Raw genomic sequence first — 18,479 nt, 5'->3', positions numbered from 1 at the left:
TCCAGATGGGGAGAAATGGGACCAAATTAGGGACATAAATCAAATATCGCTCTTATAAATGTAGAATTTTGCCAAAGTGACAGAGTTTGTTTCAGCATACATGTTCTGAAGGATGTGAGTTTTAAAACTGAAATGTATATCATTTACTGTCAGAAATCCTCAGATCCAATAGGAATATGAAAAACATGCATCTGTGGAACAGACCAGAAATATGAGCAATAAACCTGGACATACTGCAACAATTCAGACAGCCCTGAGGTAGGCTCAGAACCCCTTAGTGCAATGAACTTGGGCCAGGCCTGACAAAGTGGGGGGAGGAAGCCACGGAAATAGGGACATATCTGAAATACTGGAGTAGATAAGCTGACACAGTTGCTGCAGTAACACCTTCATGTCTGACCTAGCATATATTGACTAAAATAGCACAAGTCCAACAGTCAATTACCTCCCACTAGTTAGTGACTGAAGTCTTCACATCAGCCCACTGATGTGTCAGAAATACACAACACTTATGTGGGCCAGGCAACACTACATCCTACAAATATCTGGACTTAACATCACATTACAGAAAGTACACTCAGCTGCTAAGCATGTCACCAAGCACTGTCCAAACTACAGTCAGACTGACACAACACTAACCCACATCTGCTAGGGAGAATTACACGTGTATTGGCAAATATATCAGGCATTACAGGGATGTCAAAACACTGAAAAACAGACACCAATGTGAAAGTGCATACCCACAACCAGTTCGACCACAGTCACAGTGACATACCATTAAGCCAAAGGAATGGTACAGTATAAGGACTGTGTGAACAAAAACATCTCAACATGTTTGCCACACACACACTTCCTCCACATATACTGGCCCAGTTCAGTGTAGTATGATGCCTGACTGTGGTATGGGACATGTCTCAGTCTGCCCCTACAAACATAGATAGCCAATAGACCACCAGAAACAGGAGCATCATACACAGGCAAATAGAAAAGGAGCCATAATACATGCATCCATGCCCCTCCCTACAAAGGCCAAATAGCATTGACACAATACAACACACTGCTACACAATCCGGAGATTCTGTCAACAATTGCCAGAAATACACAGACCTCTCAACTCTACAGAGTCATACAGAATGTCCAGGCTTTCCCCCCATATGTAAGGCCTCTTCCACATAACATGTCTGGCAGTCTGATATATCACTGGGATAATGTCAGGAATGTAGCCACTAAATAATCATATACCACACCTATCAACCTCTTACTGCATGACATCCAGACAAAACATGACATAATTTTGGGGCAGAGGCCCAAAAACAGGGCCATATTTGAAATATTGCTGCTATAAACTGAGAATGTTGCTGCTGTAATGGAGTTAGTTGTAACATATCTTTTCTGAGGGATATGAGGTCAGAAATACAAATTGATGTTAGCAGTTACTGACTGCAATCCCCGATGTATGCTACTGATTTTCCAAAGACAAAAAATGTCTAAGGAACACACCAAACATAGGAGTCCAAATTCTGGCCATTCTGTGGATAGCCCTACAGGTGACAGTTATGTCAAACACATAACACTGTCAGAGTTAAAATCATCCAGGAACTCCATGTCCACATAAACCCTGTTAGACTAGCATTAATCCAAATGTATAACAGCAATACTTACATTCTGTCCCTATGTCTGGAACATCCTCCCCCAGTCTGTTGGCCTGTCTCCACAGATCTGATTGTAAAAGGTATTTCCAAATACCCTATATGTTGCTGTTGTTCACAAACCTCCATGAAGTTCTCCTCACTGGCAAGGAAAAGGGCCAATGCTCACATGACGTACTCAATGATAGGAGTGAGTTACCATGTCATTGGCTATATGAATAATAGCACAGCTTTCCTGCATGCAATTATCAAGTAGGGACACCAACTGTTGCACAGGCCATCAGCTGCTCATGAGCATTACCTACAAAAGGCAAGCTGCTGCCTTGGAAAACAGATGTATACCCTACATCCTTGAGAATGAGAGAGAAACAGCAAAAAGAAAAATAAAAGCCAAGCAGGACATTACCACCTACACTTGAATAAAACAAACAGGTATGTTAAACAAGGAAGCATGTAATGGACTGCAGTAGGAGTATGTAAAAAGGGGAAATAGAAACTCTAACATATATGTCTGAACAACAGTTACCCTACTGATATATTGCTGAACATAACCTATAGCCATAGCATCTGGGTCTATCTGAAGTGACATAGATCATAGGTCAGGCCCCTGAGTCACCCCAAGAAAGGATAGCTCACATATGACTATTACTGCAGTGTGTGTTGAACAATACTGACTGTGACAGTGCTAGGCCAGCTACTGGGATGTTGTACATATCCATATCTTACTTGTGAATACAGCCATGATATACTTGGTTGTCTCAGAAATGTGAGAGACCTATACATGGTCTTTGCACAGTAAAGTACTGTTGCACATGTGTGTGTTGAATAGCATGTGATATACTGAGCTCATACCATTAAACTGATCAGTGTTATGCACACTGACCATATGTGTGCCTCATATTTGTAGTCCTTTACCCATACAGTTGTGTTACATCTGGCAGATCATTGACAAATCTGTGACATTACAACATCTCATTCTTTTTCTTCTGTATGTTCCTGTTAGGGGTCACCAAAGTGGATCATCTATTGCCATTTCTGCCTATCTGCATCCTGCTCTGTCACACCAACCACCTGCATGTCCTCTCTCACCACATCCAGGAACCTTATCTGAAGCCTTCCTCTTTACCTCTCACCTGGCAGCATCATCCTTATCACCCTTTTCCCAATATACTCAGCATCCCTCTGCAGCACATGTCCAAACTGATGTAATCTTGCCTCTCTGGCTTTGTCTAAAAACCGTCCAACATGGGCTGACCCTGTCATATGCATATTACTACTCCTGTCCACCCTTGTCACAACCAGTGCAAATCCTAACATCTGTAACTTTGCCATGTCCAACTCTGACTCCTGCCTTTTTATCAATGACACTGTCTCCAAACCATATAACATAGCTGCTCTCACTACCTTGTTGTAGACCTTCCCTTTCACTTTTACTGGTACTCATCTATCACAAATCAGTACTGACACTCTTCTCCACCCTCTCTATCTTGCCTGTACTCTCATCCTCACCTGTCCTCCACAGTCATCATTACTCTGAAAAGTTGATCCCAATCATTTACAGTCATCCACCTCTACTCCCTGCATCCTCAACATTCCACTACCCACCCTCTCATTCACACACAGATATTCTGTTGTAGTCCTGGTGACCTTTATTTCTCTCCTCTCAAGAGCATATCTCCACCTCTACAGGGTCTCCTACATCTGTACTCTGTTTTCAGTACAGATCACAATGTCATCTGCAAACATAGTTAGCGGGGACTCCTGTATGATCTTGTCTGTCAACCTGTCCATTGCCATTGAAAATAAGAAAGGCCTCACAGCTAATCCCTGAAGTCATCCCACCTCCACCTTAAATGCATCTATCACTCCTGCTGCAGACCTCACTGCTGTCACACCACCCTTGTACATATCATGTGCCAGTCTTACATATATCTCTTCCACTCATGACTTCCTCATACAATACCACAACTCCCCTCTAGGCACCCTGTCATATGTTTTTTCTATGTCCAGAAAGACACAAAGCAACTCCTTACCTTCTCTGTACTACTCCATCATCACTCTCTGAGCAAATATCACATCTCTAGTGCTCTTTCCTGGCATGACAATATACTGCTGACCACTACTCATTACCGGCCTGCTTAACCTAGCTTCCACTACTCTTTCTCATGAATTCATGTTGTGACGATTAATATTATCCCTCTGTAGTTACTACACCTCCACACATTAACCTTATTCCTAAAATGGTATTCAAACACTTTCTCTCTACTCCACATGCAACCTCTCACTTTCCAAGATATCATTAAACAATCTGGTGAAAAACACCACTACCATTTCCTCTGAAGACCTCCATGCTACCACAGGTATGTCATGTGGACTGACATGCTTTCCAGTATTCATCCTCTTTATAGCAATCCTTACTTCCTCCTTGGTAAGCTGTTGCACTTCCTGATTCACCATAACCACATCATCCAACCATCTCTCTATCATTCTCTCCATTCCTCAGCCTCTCAAAGTACTCTGTCCATCTGCTCAACACACTCTCCTCACTTGTGAGTACATTTCCCTCATTATCCTTTATCACCCTTATCTGCTGCACATCTTTCCTGCCTCAGTCTCTCTGTCTAGCCAACCAGTACAAGTCCTTTCATCCCTCCATAGAGTACAACCTGTCATACAAGTTGTCATATGCCTCATCCTTAGCCTTTGCCACCTCTCTCTTTGACATTCACCTCATCTCCTTATAATCCTATCTACTTTCTTCATCTCTCTGATAATCCCACTCCTTCATCCCCAACCTTTTTCTGTATACTGTCCTGTACTTCCTCAGTCCACCACCAGGTGTCCTTGTACTCCTTCCTCCATCAACATGTCACACCAAGCACCTTTCTAGTCATATCCCTTACTAGCTCTGTTATACTTACCCAGATATTTGGTAAATTGTCACTGCCACCCAGTGCCTGTCTTAACTCTTCTCTGAACTCCACCTCACAGTCACTCTTTTCCATTTCCCACCATTTGATACTTGGTGCTGCCCTCACACTCCTCCTCTTCTTGATCATCAAAGTAATCTTACAGACCAACAGTCTCTGCTGCCTAACTACACAGTCCCCTGTCACCACTTTACAGTCCCCAATCTCCTTCAAACTGGCTCTACTACATTGGATAGATTCCACCTGGGTGCATCTCCCTCCACACTTGTATGTCACCCTATGCTCCTCCCTCTTGTTATAGTATGTATCCACCACAGCCATGTCCATCTTTTTTGCAAAATCCACTACCATCTCATTATCTGCATTCCTTTGCTTAACACCATACATACCCATCACTTCCTCATCCCCTCTATTCCCTTCAACATGCCCATTAAAATCTTCTGCAATCACCACTCTCTCACCCTTGGGTACAGTCATCACCACGTCATCCAACTGACTTCACATTCTTCTTACTCATCCATTGCACAACCAACTTGTGTAGCATATTTACTAACAACATTCATCATTACACAATAAATTTCCAGCTTCATAAACATGACTCTATCAGACAGTCATGTCATCCTCCAAAAACACTATTGGCATAATGTACCTTCAGGATAAACCCTACCCCCTTTCTCCTCCCATCCACACCATGATAGCACAAGTATGACCTGCCTCTGATACACTTAGCCATACTCCCCTTCAATCTGGTGTCTTGCACCCACAGTACATCAACCTTCCTTCTGGCCTTCATATCAGCTAGCTATTTCCCTATAACAGTCAGACTGCCAACGTTAAAGGCTCCTATCCTCACTACCACACTCCTAGCCTTTCTCCTCCTTTCCTGCCATATGAGGGTTGTACATCCTCCAGGGTATGTCTGTCAATGCAAAGGCTACTGTGCTATTGAATGACTCAGGTGTGTTACAGCAATATGAAGACAGTGTCACTAATGTGCCCCATTGCCCCCCATGTATATATGACATCCTAAGATGTCCTGCTGTAACGGGTGGAGAGGGATGAGTGGGCATCAAGGATGTGAATACAGTGTGCCATACTGACATAGAACAGAAATGTATATCAGGTATTACCTGTGCACATGTCAGTATGAGTAGGTCTATCTGGCTGCCTCATAACAACAGACATGGGATGCAAAATGTCAGTTAAATAAGCTGTACATGTTGTACATGCGTAATGTTAGTTATTGTGCATCCAACAGAGTTCGATTTTTACAGCTACTGGTTGCTGCATTGCCCTGACACAGACATGGGTAGTAGAATGAGCATGACTATCATGTTGACATGTGAGAGGTGTCCAACCATGTTATGAGATTTTGTCCATGCCTACTACACACGGGCATATGGCCACTGACATAGCTATATAGACTCAGCAATACCTTATCTGTAAAACCCGTCTCCACCAAAGTAGAGTAATCCCCTTTGCTGGACAGCAACAATACACAAAACACATGATTGGTTGGTATGTCAGTTGTACAGGTCAGAATAGGTACATGCACCAACTTGGCAGCAAGTCATCCTTTGTCTGAATGACCATATGAGGTCCTAAGTGGATTACTGTAAGGCTAACTATGACTACAAATTGGGCACATCCACCAAGGGTAATCACAAGGCTGTCTTCATATGTCTGTAATCTCAGAGGTGATAACACAACCCACCCTGTAATGGTGGTCAATCACACCACATATACACACACCATAGCTATAGGCAACCTACCGCAGACAGGTTTAGGGCAGACATCACCCCCCTGGTTCACCAACAGTGTAGGTGGATAAGCACAGCACCTGCACCCCTCCCTTCATCATATGGGAGCAGGTGCATACTGCCTAATCAAAGTTAACAAAAGCAGTCACCATGGGACCTGAGAACATTCCTGCCTGCATCCTACATGAACTCAGGCAAATGATTCCAGCTCCATTACACACTGTATGCAAGCAAACCTGAGCACCATTGACATCCCTTCTGCAGGGAAGATGTTCACTGTCATCCCTCTACACAAACATGAATGATGAATGGTGGTTTATGCAATGTACTGCCCCTCATTGGGGGGAACATGACACATCAGGGTCAGGAGTGCAATGCAGGTTCATATTGTACTGGTAGAACAGGGGTATGATGTGGTGGTACATGGTGGCTAATGTTAGGCAATGCTGATGTGCTGGCTCGGTAAAGGGCTCTGGCCAATGTCTGAGGTCCTGTGATGTGTTTTCCTGTTTATGTCTCCCAGGTGCCATGCAAAAACAACTGTCTTACACTGCTCAGGAGAATTCAGCAATAACTGGAGCCATCCTGCAACACTATGCAGTGCTGTTTGGCCAGAGCCACCAAAATATGTGGGTACGGACTACCCTGTGGGATGAACTTCTCCACAGAGTCAACACCTTGGGCCACCATGGACATACATGCGAGTAGGTCAGGCATCAAGCAACTGAACTGCTATGTCATGGCCAGCAGAGGGCTGCTGCCATGGCCAGGGACCGTTCCATGAAAGGTGGGGGCCCACCTACACAGGCCCCACTTACACCAATGGAGGAGCTCCTTGCTAACATTGGGGTAGTCTCTACACAACAACCATCACATGTAACACCAGTCATGGAGGTGGGTGGCACCAAGGCAACAGGCGGAGAGTGTCCAGGTAAGGCCACAGTGCACATAATTTTAATATTGTTGCACTAATACTGTCTGCTATAGAGTATCTAGATGCATATTTCAGGTAAAACTGCATTTGTGGCTTTGGTTTATTAATGCACACAAGTGCACATCTATGGTGAAGGATAGCAAAATGTGTTCTATCACAGCTTGTGATGTACTTGTGCAGAAAAGTAGCATTCATCTTGTAAGACTGCCAAATGTGAGTCGCCTGACAATACCTTTCCCCTACAACCATATGGGTACCTCTGGTTTGCATGTGGGACAGCAGCCTGAAGCCAGTGAGCATGTGATTTTCCTGTAGTGGCTCAGCAGTACCCCAGTAATGTTGAGGTCATGCATGTGACCATGCACACACCTGTTACTCTTAGCTATTCTGCAATATCTGCATGTTCACTTGTGGTGGGGTTAATTGCAGTGCATCACATTGGTCATCACAGGGGCCTACTTGCAGGAGATGTCACGTATGTGTAGCATACCTCACAACCTGTCATTGCATGAAATGTGGACAAAGACTGACAACACGGGGGTACAAAGGGCCAAAACTAGGGACATATTTTATAACTTAGTGCTATACAGTGTATATAAAAGGTGTATAAACACCTGTTTCAATGGCAGGTATTTGTGAAATACAAAAATGAGAGCAGAAGAACACAATTCCAAACCCTTTCAAACTTTCATGTGACCTATAATCTGTACAATTCCATTGTTAAACAGACAAATCTGTTAGGGGAACAATTATGACACATGAAAAATGTACAATCAGCTGGATGCATACGTATGGCCAGGCTGAAGCTACTACTGTGGTGAATTAGCTTTGCATATGATGACATCATTACATCTTCTTGGGTACACATCCACCATCACTGACAGAGACTCATTGATTAACAGCATATAACAGTTAGATGTCCTACCAGGATTATTGTAACATTTACTCAGTTGCCTGCAACAGCCATAGTTTGCATAGAGCTTACAAAGCAGCAAGAGGATCACATCTGTGAGAAGGATCAGCCCAGAGAAGGGTACACACACATTTCCAAAACATTGCATATACCATGGAACAAAGTGAAGACAGTAATCAAACAGTGGTGAAAATATGGGCCAACAGTGACACTGCAATGAAATGAACATCACTCCAGATGTGTTGAAAGACAAGACCCATACTGGTCAGGGTAGCTGCCAGGACACCTACAGCAACAGTAAAGGATTTGCAAGAACTCTGGCAAGTACTGCTTGTGTACTACATATGACAACAATCTCTTGTATTCTCCACATGTCTGGCCTATGGGGTGAGGTTGGAAGATGGCAGCCTTGTCACACACACAGAACAACATCCAAGTCTGGCAAATGTCTCAAGAACAATACATCAGGCCTCCCAAATGCATGTGGGGAAATGTGTTATGGTGGAAGAAGACCAAGGTTACACATTTTGGCCACAATACTGACAGGTTTGCTTGGCACATTAACAGCACTGTGCATCACCAAAAGAACACCATCCCCATGGTGAAGCATGGTGATGGCAGTATCCTGCTTTGGGTTTGCTGTTCATAAACTAGAAGTGCACCTTTAGCCAAGGTGGTTGGGATTATGAGCAGTACCAAATACCAGTCCCTTTTGGTCCAAAACTTTCTGTGTCTGCTAGGAAGCTGTAGCTGGGGTGGAATTACAGAATTCCGCACAACAATGACCCAAACCATACATCCACATCTAAACATGGATGTATTCACCACAAGACAATACATGGCTAGGAATGGCCCAGCCACAGTCCACACCTACATAAGATAGAACACTCATGGGGTGCCCTGCAGAGGGCTGTGTAGAAGACATGCCCTTGCAATCTGATAGATTTGGAGGGCTTTTGCAGAGAGGGTGTACAAATATTGGTTCATAGGTATGTACTAGGCTAATGGCCCTGGTGCCTTTACAAGCCTAGCCCATAAAATTATCCTGGCATCGTGCCACCCGACCTTAGTTCCCAGTGCCTCTGTTAAGTAGAGCCACTGGAGTGATCCCTGGAGTCAATTTTCTATTTTCCATCCACTCATCAAGATTTCTCTTGAAGAGGGCCAATGAGGTGCTCCCTATGACATGTATGGGAAGTCTATACCATAGCATGGGCAGTCTCTGGGTTATGAACCTGTCCCTGTAGCACGTTCTGTTGATTGTGGTAATGAGGTTGAGGTCTCTGGAACTTGTGGTGTGGAGGGATTGGGATTTCTTTAGATGTAGCATTTCTAACAGAGCTGGGTCAGACATGGCTTTGTAAGTCAAGCAGGGATTGCCTCTAAGTAGGTGATATGAGACAGAGAATAGTTGGAGTTTTTGAGTCTGTCCATATAGGACAAGTGTTTAAGGCCTAGGATCCTCTTTGTGAGGTACTTTTGTGGCCTATCCAGTTGTTGCAGGTGTCTAGTGAGGTACATGCCAAATGGGGCATTGTACTTGATGATTGCCCTAATGAGGAAAAAGTAGATGGAGACAATGACCTCTTTCTTCCTGGATGCAAAATCCTTAGTAATGAGATGTGCCACATAGATGGACTTTCTGACCACAGTGGCAATATGGTGGTCAAAAGAGAGGTTGCTGTCAACCTGTGTTCCCAGATCTCTTATAACACTTTCTGTGTTCAGTTGACTACCATTGATAGGGTAATTCATGGGAACTGGGTTTTTCCCAAAGGGGATGACAACACATTTTTTGGTATTCAGCTTAAGGCCATGGTTCTGACACCAGTTGCTGGTCTCAGTGAGGCCTTTCTGTAGGATAAAGTTTGCATACCCTGGAACAGAACTCACAACCATCTACACTCCAGTCCAATACTCTACTCATGTCACTACGCCATTCATGGTAAATTAAGGTGTGCCATGCTGATACACACCTTTCCAAAAGGACTGACTGCTGTTATGATATTCAAAGGTGCTTTAACAAAGTAGTATTTTAAGAGTGTGCACAGTCATGCAACCAATCTATTGCATATATTTCAAATTCCATATGTCACCCCTAACAAATGTGTTTGTTCTTCTATTGATTGCACTGGTTATAGGTCAAAGTAAAGATGAGTATAGTTATCACATGATTTCTGTGGGTATCTACACTTCTGATATCCACTGTAAGCCTGGGAGGTTGTTGTTGTAACTGGTTCTGTTGTAACATACATGTACTGCAGGTTTTAGTGTGAAACCCAAAATGTGTCAATAAGCTAGTGACACCACTCCTCTGATCATACCAGTAATGTGTCAGACTAACACAGGATTTATGAGGAACAGACCAGAAATATGAGCCACACATGCACACATTCAACAACACTATACACAGTTGAAAGGTATGTTCTGTTGGAGTTGCCATTGTGCTATACAGGTGAACAGCAGTTATGTGTACATGGATGCAGTGTGTGCCACTAATAGTACACATGTATCACAGAGGTGTAAATATGTAATGACATTAGTTGGAAAGGGCTGCACTGCATGATGTAAACAGCCTGTCCAAGGTGTGTATGTAGTGGTCTGACTGCATTGTGAATGTCACCATTTGGCTGTTGTGATGTCTGTGTAATGCCTGGCTGCCACCTCACCTGTGTGTGTGTGTGTGTGTGTGTGTGTGTGTGTGTGTGTGTGTGTGTGTGTGTGTGTGTGTGTGTGTGTGTGTGCAGCAGCAAATGTAGTGCAGGTAATAATTTACATATGTTGTCTTCCCACCACAGTTGGTTATGGTGGTCATGGTCCCTCCCGCTCAAAATCTGATGCCAGTGCTTCTGCAGACTCTGACAATTATCCCTGCACACAGTTACAGTGCTCACACATAACCCTTCCCCATTAGCCACAGATAATGGATAGTTGGCAGGTGGTGGCATAGAATAGGCTAGTGTGGTGACTATGGCAAGTGTGATCGCAGACACTAGCCATAGCCAGAGTGCTGGCGAGGTTCCACACAGGCAGATGGACAGGGGCGCCCGAAGGAGGACTGCTGCTCATCAAGCTGCTGTCTTAAGTGCTACAGCAGGTATCACCAGATGCATGTTTCAGGCTGTGATGGATGCACAGGCACATAGTGAACTCAACACCAGACAAATACTCAGGGTGGTGGATGAAACTCTTCCTGCTTTATGTGGTGACATGCATGACCTAGTTGAGGACACATGTCAAAATACTGAGGTCATGAATACACGATGGGGTGAGACGCTGGAAATCCTCGACCATGCTATGTCTGTGATAGAGAATGTGGTGGGTGATGGGCATCAGTTACAATGACATAGATCAGCAACGACATCAGCTGACAGTCTACAGGGCCATGCCTGTTCACACTCCTGTACTGACAGTGACACCAGCCCTACCGGAGGGGGGGTGTTGTCTACATTAAAAGTACATATCCACTTTGATGTACTGTACTACTACATACATGACATGCCCCACATAGATGATATGCATGGGACATTACCCACTACCTGTTACAGCATGTACTGTTGTGAATTCCCTCATGGATAGTGAGTTAACCCACCAGAAATAGCATCTGGAATTATGTATTGCTCCCACAAACCTAGACAACTGTTAGGGTAGCAGACGTATCAGCATGATGTTTCAGTCAGGTATGATACCTGATGCTGCCATATGTGTCAGTACATTCACTGTGGCCTAGGGACACAGACCACTTATAGGTTGCAAACATCTGGATATTCCGGACATATCTGTACAGAGGACTGGTATGGTCGGTACAGTGGTTTAATATGCTACATGTGAGGCAGATGCCATTACCACACTATATAAAGTAATGCTATCAGGAGGTGGTAACCAGCTGTGTATGATACACACATCAAAATGACATAAGCCACACAGTATATGATTCTCACACAAACACACACATAGATACACACACACACACACACACACACACACACACACACACACACACACACACACACACACACTTACTTGCCAGTGTTGAGATTAGAACTCCTGCCTATCTAGCTATGTGTACTACAGTGTTACACAGTCACCACACATGCTACAGAACTTACTGGATTAACAACTGGCCAAACGTGCTGATAACTGCACAGCTGAGGTAAAGTATTACAGGTGGCAGAAAGTCTGCCTCCAGTTTTTCTCTTGGATATTGCTAGTTCTTTCTCTCTCTTGCACTTCAAATAGCATAATAGTGTTGCACTTCAACAGGTTATTGTATCGAAAAGTGTAGCACACCTGGGAGCCATCAGCAGTAGTAATTAGCCACAGTACTTAGTAGTTATGACAACCCCTCCTGGTATGATTGAAGTGAAGTTTTCTGTGCTTTCACCCATTAACCTGGTGCACTTGACCATTCTGAGGCACTGTTGCAACTGCCTCATGTACACAGACAACCCTCTCCTCTAAAATCCAAACACTCAGACTTTTAAGAGTTACTCCTATATCACCAAATCTGGAAATATGCACTCTCCAGCAAAGACTGGACTAGCTGGTCAAGATGATGAAGTCAACACCTGGACCACACCATGTGGAACACATAGCTCACCACAACACCCAGTATCACAGCCCTGACATACACTCACTAACCACACAGCCACCTTCACAGATGCACTCAGTGAACATTTACCCAAACAGCACAGACCAGCACGACAGACACCCACTCAGCCACCACAACACAGTACATACCAAAGGAGACATATCTCACCTACACAGTGGGCCCATCAACCTAAGCCTGTAAGACTAACCACCTTGCCCAATACAGTAATCATGGGTGACTCAATACTGAGGCACCCAGATGTCCAACTCACTAGGTTGAATATGGAGAAGGTAACAGCCAGCTGTCTATTACATGCCAGCATCCAACACATGGCATACCCAGTCAGGTCACTCCACAACAACAACAAGTATCACTCTGTCATCATCCATGTGGGTGTGAATGACCTGAGATGCACGTCCCTAGACTACATGACAAGAGACATGGTTGAGGTCTTGGATTATGTGGTCCAGGCAGGTATGACAGTAGCCCTGAAAAGTATACTACCATCACCCAGAATGATGCTGCAGTACTATCAACAAATGATTGACTTCAACATTGGCTTACATGTTGTTTGTAATTCTCAGGGGTTCCAGTCTCTCTCTGCTTATGATAACATGATTGACAGACCTCAATGCCTTGCCAGAGATGGCCTGTATCTGTCACCCTGGGTTTCCAGGTACTGGCTAAGTCTCTTGCCACCCCTATAGTGCCTTTTTAGGCAGTGTTCCAAATCACATTACCACAGTAACAGCTAGACATGAATGCAATCTGAGGGTCATGCTGCTCAACAGTAGACATCTAACTCTCAAGATGCAGTCACTCAAAGCGCTCCTCAAAATTGAGAACATTGACAGTTGTGCTGTAACGGAGACCGGGTTAACAGCAGCAGACAGCAGCCCTGTGCTAACAGGCTATGATGTTTTCCACAGCTATCAGCCCCAAAACATTGACCACAGCTCCAGAGATGGGGGTGTCTCCATATTCATAACAGATATGCACACCTCAAGACTAGTATCCTAGCATAATGCATCTGAGATACTTCAGGTACAACTGACTTTGGAATAGTGCAATATAGGTCATAGCTTGCTATAGGTTCACATCCATGTCCCTAGACATCCAATCCACATCCCTCAACAGCATGGCATCTATCAAGGTCCAACCCAACACTGACATAGTAGGAGACTTCAACTATCCCTCTGTCAACTGGGAAAAGTAGTCAAGCACCAATAGACTGGCCCAACGCTTCCTGAATTTCATCAGTTCCAATGCCCTGGACTGGCTCATACTGACCCCCCAGTACAGGATGCAACAACCTTGACCTGTGTTGATTATTTACATATGGGACCATTGCTCAACAACAGTAGTCAGTCCCTACCTGGTCAGATCCAAACATGATGTAATAACCATGGCAATCCACATCTCAACCCCACACCCCACAAAGGTAACCACCTTGATAAACCTCTCCAAAGTTGACTTTGGAGTCATAAAAACAAGGGTGGATGACTTCACCACACCCATGTCAATGGAAAATAGTTGCATGACTGTCACCTCATACACAACTGCACTGTACAAACATGTATATGAATGCATGGTACTAGCCATAGTCAAAAGAACCAAGACGCTGTCCTCCAAACACTGGAAGCCAATGTGATGGTTTCCTGCCATTACTAAAGTATACAACAGAAGGAAGACACTGTTGTAGAAAAAGGTGGTGTCCCAAGACTGGTAAACCCCCTTATTAGCTTCAACAACAATATGAGATCCCTCATGGAATCATCTAAAGCCAGCTATGAAGGCAGAATTGCAGCAGACACTGACAACAATCACAAAAGCCTTTGATAGTTATACCAACAACCTCCACAGCAATACCCACAAATACTGTGAGTTACTGCACAATGCTACCTCTGCATAATGCTACCTTCTATCATGAGCCAGCATATATTGGCAACAGTCTTGCCAACACATTCAGTGCCAGCTTTACCCCTCACTCACCCCTAAGGGAACAATCATAATGGCAGATGAATGCCAGGCACCCAGCATTACTGCAGTCCAGGTTAGACATGCATTGTCCACAGGAAAGAATACAGCTTCCATGGGACCCAAACATATCAGTGGCTGTGTTCTATATGGCATACAAAGAGACCTGGTACCACATCTGTGTGCCCTGTTCAGTCACAGCCTCACCTCAGGCTTTCTCCCTCCAAAATGTTGCAATGCTACAGTCATCCCTCTCCATAAAGGGTTAGCAACTATAGACCCTGGGAATTATTGGTCCGTTAGCCTGAAAAAGTCTACTATGTACAGGTATGGATTGCATCATCAGGGACCTGACTGATAAAGATATAGGTAATCTCCTAACTCTGGACACCACACAGTTTGGCTTTGTGAATGGCAGATCATGTCTGCTCAACCTGGTTGACTTCTTTGAGTCAGTCACCAGAGCTGTGTATGATAGTAAGGCACTGTGTACAGCCTACCTCAATCTGGCCAAGGCTTTTGTTACCATTCCTCAGTCAGGAATTATTGATAAACACACTAAACTAGGCATCAACCCCTATATCAGTAGGTGGGTTCCAAATTGGTTCACAGAACACACAGTGTGACATTAGAAAACTCCAAGTCAGACTGGTAAACAGTCATGAGTGGAGTCCCACAGGGATCAGTACTGGGTAGTCTCCTGTCCAGCATCTACTTCTCAGTAATCCAGCCCAACACAGAGGAACTCTGGCTGACCACGTTCACAGAAGACTGCAAGCTGGGAGCCATCATTAACTCCACAAGTGATGCAGACATCCTACAGAAAAGCCTCACTGAGACTAATAAGTGGTGTGAAAACAATGGCCAGAAGCTTAACACCACAAAATGCATCATCATCCCCTTTGGTAAAACACTCAGTTCCCAGTAAGTACCACATCGTTGGGAGCCCAATGAACACTGTATGCATTATAAGAGATGTGGGGACACAGGTTGACAGCAACTTCTCCTTCAACCACCACATTGCCACAGTGTTCAGGAATTCCTTCTATGTGGCACATTGCATTACCAAGGGTTTTGCATCCAGGAAGACAGAAGTAATCATCTCTGCCTACTCTTCCCTCATTAGACCACTCATCAAGTATTATAGCCCATTTGGCATGTACCTCACTAGACACCTGCAACAGCTGGGGAGGCCACAGAGGTAGCTCATAAAGAAGTTCCTAGGCATTAAACACATGCCCTACACAGACAGATTCCGTAGACTCCAGCTATTTTCTATGTCATATCACCTAGTTAGAGGCTATCTGTGCTTGACTTACAAAGCCATGTATGACTCAGATCTTTTAGAAATGCTACATATGAAGACAACCCAATCCCTCCACACCACACATTGCAGAGGCTTTGACCTCATTACCACAATCAACACAACATGCTGGTGGGACAGTTCCATCACCAAGAGACTGCACATTCCTTGGATTACACTTTTCATACATGTCATGCAGAACACCTAGCTGACCCTGTTTCACAGAAACCTTGATGAGTGGATTGGTAATAGACAGTTCACCCCAAGGATCGCTGCAGCAGCTCTACTTGATACAGGCACTGGGAAGTAACATTGGGTGGCACAATGGCAGGGGTCTTCTGTGGACTAAGCTTGTAAAGGCTCCTGGGCCATTAGCCTACTACACACTTATGAACCTATAAGAGGGATGATATCAGCAGGACTGATAAAGTAGGGCAGTGGGTGGGAAACATATCAAAATGCTTTTGCCTATAAACATATACACCTATATTTGCCAGATACAAGAGTAGAACCCCTGCCTAAGTAGTTATTTGCACTATAGTGTTTGGTAGTTATCACACATGATGCAGAGCTTATTGGGCTAACAGCTGGTCAAAGGTACTGATATGGGGAATGACATCAGCAGAACTGATAACGTAAGGCAGTGGGTGTTAAATGTATCAAAATACTTTGTCCTACAGACACACTTATGCACACACATAAACATTTGCCAGATATGAGAGTAGAACCCCTACCTATCTAGTGATTTCTACCATACTGTTATATAATTATCACATGTGCTACAGAGCTGACAGCTGGCCAAAGGTTCTGATATGGGGAATGATATCAGCAGGACTGATAAATTGTGGCAGTGAGTGGGAAACATATCAAAATACTTCTGCCTACAAACATACACACATTTGCCAGATACGATAGTAGAACCCCTGCCTAACTAATTATTTCAACAACAGTGTTAGGCATTTATCGCAAGCACTGCTGAGCTTACTAGGCTGACAACTGGCCAAAGTTGGTGATTAAGGCAATGACATCATCTGGACTGATAAAGTGGGGCAGTGGGAAGTGTTGTAGGTGGGAATGGCATAAAACTGTTTCACCTACAAATGAATACACAACTCTCTCAGTCTTGCACACACAACTGTCTCACACTTGCCAGTATTGGGTTTAGAACTTCCATCTATTTAGTTATTTGTACTAGAGTGTTACACAGTTATTGCATGTGCTGCAGAGCTTAGACAGGTAGTAGGTGTCCAATGGTACTTCGAAGGTGAATGACAGCAGCAGATCTTGTGCAGTTGGGCAATGTGAAGTGTACTGAGTGGGAACAGTCTGCTAATACTTAGACCTACAGAGACACACACATACACAGGCAGGTGATGTGATATTAACACCCCAACCTCAGTACTATTACACAATGGGGCTCACATTTTATGCTTGCGTGTGCCTCTGTTTAAAACCAGTATGCCACTGTCCACAACAGGACATCACTGTATGCCATTCAGGGTACCCATGTGTGTGACCCATGCTGCTGTGTCTGTCCCCCTGTGTCTCTCTGTCTATCATTGTCTGTCTCTCACTTCCCCACATCTATGTGTGTGTATGCTTGACATATGTAGTTATCTGTTGGCCATATATGTCTGCATGTGTGTCACACACAGCAGATGCAGATATATCACATATGGACCACCTACAGCTAGCTGGGGGTAATCCTGTCTGATGTGTGTATAGGGACAGTTAAGGTGTACATAGCTGTCTGGATGCACAGATATATCTACACAATATAGTCATATAGACCAATGTAGGTTCCAGCATGTCCTGTGATTCTCTAAGTGTAGGAGCATGCCCAGTGTGACCTTGTATACTTAGAGTGGAATTCCATTCCAGAGATATGTGTACTCCGGTCCAGATTTTATATGTTACAGACATACCTCTCAGAAGTACAGAGGACTTTCCTCAGGGTAATGGTTTGTTTTGGCAGACGTTTTCTGACATATCTGTATTCTGACAGTGCAATGTATTGTGTCATTACCTAGTGTCAGACATCCTCATATCATCACAGTGCTTTACCAGAGGAATACTACTTGTATGATGCATAGACTGATATTGTAATGGCAGCTATGTGCATTCTTGCCCAACAAGGCCTGTTGGGAGGTGTGGCTACAGTCAGTTAAGTGATAGTCCTGCAACTTGTTGATATACTGGTTGGGGATATTCTGCTTCTGTGGTATCTGTGTAACCTGAGATGTGATATCCTGGTGTGGCCATACCTATCTGCTGTAGATTTTTTGGAAGATTGTCCAGGTGGTTTGCTAGAGTTTTTTTCCAGTCTAAATAAACATGTGTTTTTATGGCAAGTTATTTCAGTATAATTGAAGAGTGATGTTACAAAATATTGACAGACATTACCGTGTCAGCCTACATAACC

The sequence above is a fragment of the Protopterus annectens genome, chromosome 8.part0, assembly GCF_019279795.1.
Source record: "Protopterus annectens isolate FY-2018-M chromosome 8.part0, PAN1.0, whole genome shotgun sequence".
Classification (NCBI taxonomy): domain Eukaryota; kingdom Metazoa; phylum Chordata; order Ceratodontiformes; family Protopteridae; genus Protopterus; species Protopterus annectens.
This window is presented reverse-complemented; position numbering follows the sequence as displayed.